General features: G+C 39.2%; 1 protein-coding gene across 1 annotated transcript in view; it reads right to left on the bottom strand.

Moving 5' to 3' along the window:
* Positions 1–4667, bottom strand: part of LOC104947411 (SERTA domain-containing protein 2-like) — a 59720-nt gene extending 55053 nt beyond the window's left edge. Inside the window, exon 1 of the mRNA XM_010773409.1 lies at positions 4457–4667. The gene's annotated coding sequence lies outside the window, so the exon portion shown is untranslated. The remainder of the gene's footprint in view (positions 1–4456) is intronic.
* Between the last annotated feature and the right edge of the window lie 1478 nt (positions 4668–6145).

The following is a 6145-nucleotide window of genomic DNA, read 5'->3' as shown; positions in this document are numbered from 1 at the left end:
GTGTGTGTGTGTGTGTGTGTGTGTGTGTGTGTGTGTGTGTGTGTGTGTGTGTGTGTGTGTGTGTGTGTGTGTGTGTGTGTGTGTGTGTGTGTGTGTGTTAAGTGTGTTTGTCTGTGTCTGCTTTGTGAACCTGTGGTCTGCAAGGAAAGAATCACATCAGGAAGTGATAACAACTCTGAAAGAACAATTTTATTTTTCTGTTTTTCAATAACACTTTTTACTACAAGCTTGTTGTCCCTGTCTTCCTACTATTGGTCTTACATTTGGACATTTGAAGCTTTAAAATCAGCAACAACATCCCAGATGAATTGTTTCTTGGGTTGCAACATTTGGTCATTTTTCTTTCTTAAAGAGGCAATTTTTTCCATGAAAACTTTCCACCACAAAAACTTGCAGAGGTCCAACAGTTGGCTGTTATAGACGGTGGATAGGCAAACCCAGCCAAATAAAGCCGCAGCCTTGTCTGTTTCACAATGTATTTATTTCCTGTCTCAACAACCACAGCTTATCCTGACTGTTTATGAAAGATGCAGAATTCTGGCAAAAAAGATCCAAACTGTGGCCAGTTTCACCATTGTCTAAGCTCTGTCACTAAAACAGAAACCAATTAGATTGAAATCACTTGTTATGTAACTGGAAATATTTGGAGAGCTTGATTTTTTCATGGAAACTAAAAGGCCCGTTAATTGCTTCTATGTCTGGGAAAGTCCTTATCAAAGCAGGTTTCACACTCTTCTCATTAATGTCTTGTTCCACTGTCTGCAAGAAAGTGTTCCACCACACTCATAGCCTGGAAAGTGTATGTGTGTGTGCAAGCATTGTGTGTGTTTGCATTCATAATACACAAACACTTATTTCTGTGTGTGTGTGTGTGTGTGTGTGTGTGTGTGTGTGTGTGTGTGTGTGTGTGTGTGTGTGTGTGTGAGAGAGTGTGTGTGTGTGTGTGTGTGTGTGTGTGTGTGTGTGTGTGTGTGTGTGTGTGTGTGTGTGTGTGTGTGTGTGTGTGTGTGTGTGTGTGTGTGGCCTAGCATTACAGGGCGTCCAGCAGCAGTCACTTCAGTTCAAAGATAAAAAGCAAACAACTCATTTGCATATTTGATGCTCCCACTTCATACAGAAACTGAGACACAAGCTGTTTTATGTTTCAGTTTCTTGAGTCACTGATGAGTCAGTCTGCTGATGTTAAAGAAATGACATGTACTGCAACTTAGGAGAAATGTCATGGGTTTTGTTTGGGTGTTGTTCATAACAGAGGTGTGTAAAAGAAGTAAATACTAAATAATTAAAGCTTAACTTAATCCAAACATGAAGGTTTATTAGTGTCCAACACTTTGGTGTATTACCAAAAACATGCAAACTAATAACATCCTTATCGGCCTCCGGTGTAGTCTGAATGTTATACAATAGTATAATATACAAATATCATTATTGAATGTTTTCTTACTCTGGCTTCTGTATATTTAGTTTTGGTTACCATTCAAGAGTTTGTATTGATGACACTTTACTGTTTCCTGCATTATGTACATTGGCGCGCTGATTTGAGCATTTAACATGTGCTTTTTGGGGTTAACCCTTTCCTGTAGTGTGTTATATAGTTTCTGTGCATGTAAATGGTCTGCAAAGGTTAAAATCCCTGTGTTCCCTGCAGAGGGAGTTTCTCTCCCACACACTCCCCCCCCCCTGCCTGAAACGTCTCCATTGACCTCCTTTGTTTACTTCTGGAACACTTGCGCTCCTATTGGCTAGCGCTCCAACACATTGTACGTTATAGGATAAGGGGCGGGACATCTCTAAGCGGTTGACCAATCACAACAGAGCCGGCCAGCTAACCAATCCGAGGAGACTGGGCTCTTGTTTCAGACAGAGGGTGAACAGAGGTGCTGCAGCACAGGCAGTATGAGAGGAATAAAGAGCTGTTTGAACATGACAGCATGCAGACATGTCACAGGAGAGGACCCTTTAAGCACCACTGTGACTAACTACAGCCTCAATACGAAGTTCTGTCACTTTATGAATGACTTAAATAAGGAAATTGATTAACTGGATCAGCCAATTGAAGCTGTACACACTGCAGCACACAGAGAAGCAGCACAGCTGTGTCTTCCTCCTCTTGTATCAGAGTTGAGTGTAACTGGCATCCTGCAGAGTGTGTGAGTCCAATGTCGAAGTCTTACATAATACACACAAAGTGCTGATTGTACTGCGAGCAGAGTGAACGTCTGTCAGTCTGCTGTAACTCCGCCTGCTCCACTTTTTAAACTGCTGCTGCTCCAAACCACATTCTTCTCTTTAAAGCTGGACTCCACACCAGGAAACTTACAGCACTGACCTTTGATCCCCCAGCTGCAGATCTGAGTCACCACAACCAGTGTCAACACAACTCGGCAACACTGGATTTATACACGCCGTCTAAATGTAACAAATCATGTGCACAGGTATCATTTACACTTTTTATACATTCATTCTCCTATTCTTGTGGCCACTATTGAACTCCATAAACGTAAACTCTCAGTCAAACTGATGTCTACAACTCAAACAAACCTCACTTGTAGTGAACCCGTAAAATGACGTTACATATGACATTAAGAAAGCAAGCATTTGTTGGTTGTTTCTTAAATTGAAAGTGTATTGTTTCCCGATATCCCTTATATAAATAGGAATTTAAGGCCATTATCTTTTGGTTTGTTTATTTACTGCAGGTCACACGCGATCATTATATTCTAGATATCATTACGTTAGGGCTTCTAGATTACACAGGGGATTTTAGTGATAAAATATCAAACAATAAATCTTCTTTGCCAATAAATCACAACACATGTATATACTACAATACAGGACTACCACATGGCACACGTTGAGGATGTCATTGGTGACAGGTGAAAATGTATTTGCGGTTCAGGCTTTTCCACACTAAATACTAATTGATCTATTGTTGATTATTATACTTTTGATTGTTAAAAAGTAGAAAGTCTAAAGAGTTGGCCTGATTCAGTACATATGGTTAAAATATCAAAGCCTGTATCTGCCTCAAAAATCAAGTTTCAGTCTATTTAATTCATATTAAAAACATGAGTTACTTATCACACAAGCTGGGGACATGACGGGTGTGTTTGTTGATACGTCATACCAGAACATAGAGAAGTAAAGTGGGAGGGGCTGCAGCTAAATACATTTTTCCATTATTGATTAATCGGTGGGATTTTTCCTTGATAAATCAATCAATTGTTTGGAAATGTTAAATAGTTGGCCCCATTAGCGTCTTTTATTTGCTTTGTTTATCTGGATAACTTGAAGATGGTTCAATTGTTGTGATGTATAACAAAGAACAACTGCAAATCATCACATCGCGAAATTGGTAGTAGGTAATGTTTGGCATTTTTGCTTAAAAAAGTTACTAAAAAGACTTTGAGATTATAAAAAGTTGCACACACATGTTGTGTTTATCAACGTGTTATTAAATGATCATTGCAGCTTTAGATGACTACTAGAACTAAGTGAATTAAAACCCTTATAAGACCAATCATTGAACATTACATTACAGAGGATAAAAGTAATTTCTGTCCATATTTTGGGGGATTTAAAAGCCATGTTTTCACCATTTCCCTGACCGGAAGACTTGCTCACATGTCTGTCTTTTCACTCTGGTAAATATAAATCACTGCGGGTGACAGTGAGCGCGGTTTGCAGCTGTCAGAGCAGCAGCTGGTTCCCAGACCCTCCGGACCTCCAGGCCACCGGCTGCTCCCCGCCACCTGCCCGCCACCAGGCACCCACACCCGGCCACAACCTCCACACAGCACCGTGGGGAAATACGGTTCTTCTCATTACATTTGACATCTAAAAAAATGTACTCTTTCTGATTGTTAGGATATATTTGACTTTTAATTGAAAACTAATGTGCACACTTGTTATGATTGGTTTATTAGAGAGTAATTTATTTTGTATGTTATAGTAGATATCCTTCTGAATGTATGTCTTTTGAGAATATGTATATATTGTTTTTAAAGGTTTATTTCTATTCTATTTTTAAGAAATGTTGTAATTATTGTACATCGACTGTCAAAATGCTGCTGTGTCATAACAATTACCCAATTTGGGATTAATAAAGTACATAATAATAATAATAATAATAATAATAATAATACAACTTTATTTATATAGTAGCCTACCTTTTCATACAAATAACAATGAGTAAAAATAAAGAGTAAGGAATATATGTAAAGATATACAAATATATCTATCTATCTGTTAACCAGTCAGTCCCTGTTTGAGTAATGGTTTTAACTACAATAAAATATTTTTAACACTATATAAAATAACAGCAGCTTTCTTCCATAAGTTACAACACCAACGGCTCTCTAACCGACCAACGGCTGCCACTGTGACCGACAAACGGCTCTCTTGCCGGGCAGCACCAGGACAAGTTAGTGGGTATAAAAGGTGGTCTGTCACTCACCACATGTAGCTAGTCCCATCCAGGGTCTCCTCTGCTGCATGGGTGTCGTCGGTGAGGCCGGGAACAGGAGCTGTTTTACGGTCAGGAGGAATACGAAGAAAGGGAAGAAGATGGAGGAGAAACCAGCAGTTAGTCCGTTTAAATTGTCAGTTTCTACTCCGCCATCGTTTCTCCTTCTCCGGCGGCGGCTGCCTCGACCTCAACACTCACCGAGCTCCGCACACAATGGCGAAGTGGAGGTGGTGGAGGAGGAGGAGGAGAGGAGGAGATGTGTCACCGGGGAAAGACAGTCAAGCTGCGGTTAGGTTAAGAGACGGCAAGAAGCGCCATTAACGTAACTTCTGGTGATAGACTTCAAAATAAAAGTGGTTTCCGGTTAATTTAGCTGTTTAAAGGTCCCCTATTATTATACTGTTTTTCATCAGTATATTACAGGTCTCAGATATACAGAACATGTCTTGAGTGTTTGGCTCTAAGCACCAAACAGATCATTGCAGCATCCCATAATCCCCTCTGTTTCAGCCCTGTTTCAAAAGTGCTGATTCTCTGTCTGTTACTTTAGAAAGTTTAGATGAAAATAAGGAGCCCGTCCCCACGCCCCTCTGAGAGATATTTGGTTACAAAGAACACAATGGTGCTCTATGAGGAGATTGAGGTGATAAGGCAGTGGGGGGTTAACCTTGGTTGGTGATCAGCTAATGGTTACACAAGACACAAAATCATAAAGTGTCCAAAATCTGATCGGCTCATTTTCAGTTTTTTAAATAAATTAATCAGGAGAAAAAGTGAGAGAATCTTTTTAGACCATCAATTTCAATTTTTTTTTTTTTTGAGAAAGGGGCAGTAATATAACATTATTTTCTTCTCCCTGCTCCTTTTCGGGTATGGTGTGTTTATATACTTATTTATATGGTGTGTGTGTGTGTGTGTGTGTGTGTGTGTGTGTGTGTGTGTGTTTATATATGTGTGTGTGTGTTTATATGTGTGTATGTGTGTGTTTATTCATTACTTTTACAAAACATGTCTCTCTATAGAGACATTTTATGTAATAACTTGTTATATATTAAGCTAGTGCATACCATGAACGGATAAATTAAAAATGAAATGAAATGTTCAAGATTGAAGTATTGCCATGTGCACATTAGCTACAGCTGTAGATATGGCAATGAAAACTAGCGTCACAGGCTCCTCCAACAGCTGCAACATGAATATAGGACATAGTACAATACAACAATTTTAAATAAGTGCAAGAGAATGTTTTTGAGATATGCCAAGTTAATACAAACTTATATGAGTCATGTCGCTTTGAGTCTAAACTTGCTCGATCGCCTGTGACACGTTTCCATAGAAGAGTCCGCTACTGAAGCTCAGAGCTTCGATGATGTTTATAGAAGAAACAAACAATACATAACCAAGTTTGAACCACATGGTCAAACAGAAAAGGTCAGATGCAATGACCCTCTTTTCATCCACAAAACCCCGGCGTGAGACATGGTGACCTAAATACCAATAAACCATATTTATTTAATGTTATTGCACTGTTGAGAATGTGTGAATCTTCGTTGTTTCATTATTACATAATTACACCGTAGTTGTTCTTTATACAATAAACCCTTTGAATCTGAGTCTTGGATCCATGACAATTATTAGAATATATAATGCTTGTTGTGCCGATGTCTGGCGATCTAG

Source organism: Notothenia coriiceps, unplaced genomic scaffold, assembly GCF_000735185.1.
Source record: "Notothenia coriiceps isolate Sejong01 unplaced genomic scaffold, NC01 NC01_scaffold00012568, whole genome shotgun sequence".
Taxonomy (NCBI): domain Eukaryota; kingdom Metazoa; phylum Chordata; class Actinopteri; order Perciformes; family Nototheniidae; genus Notothenia; species Notothenia coriiceps.
This window is presented reverse-complemented; position numbering and strand designations above follow the sequence as displayed.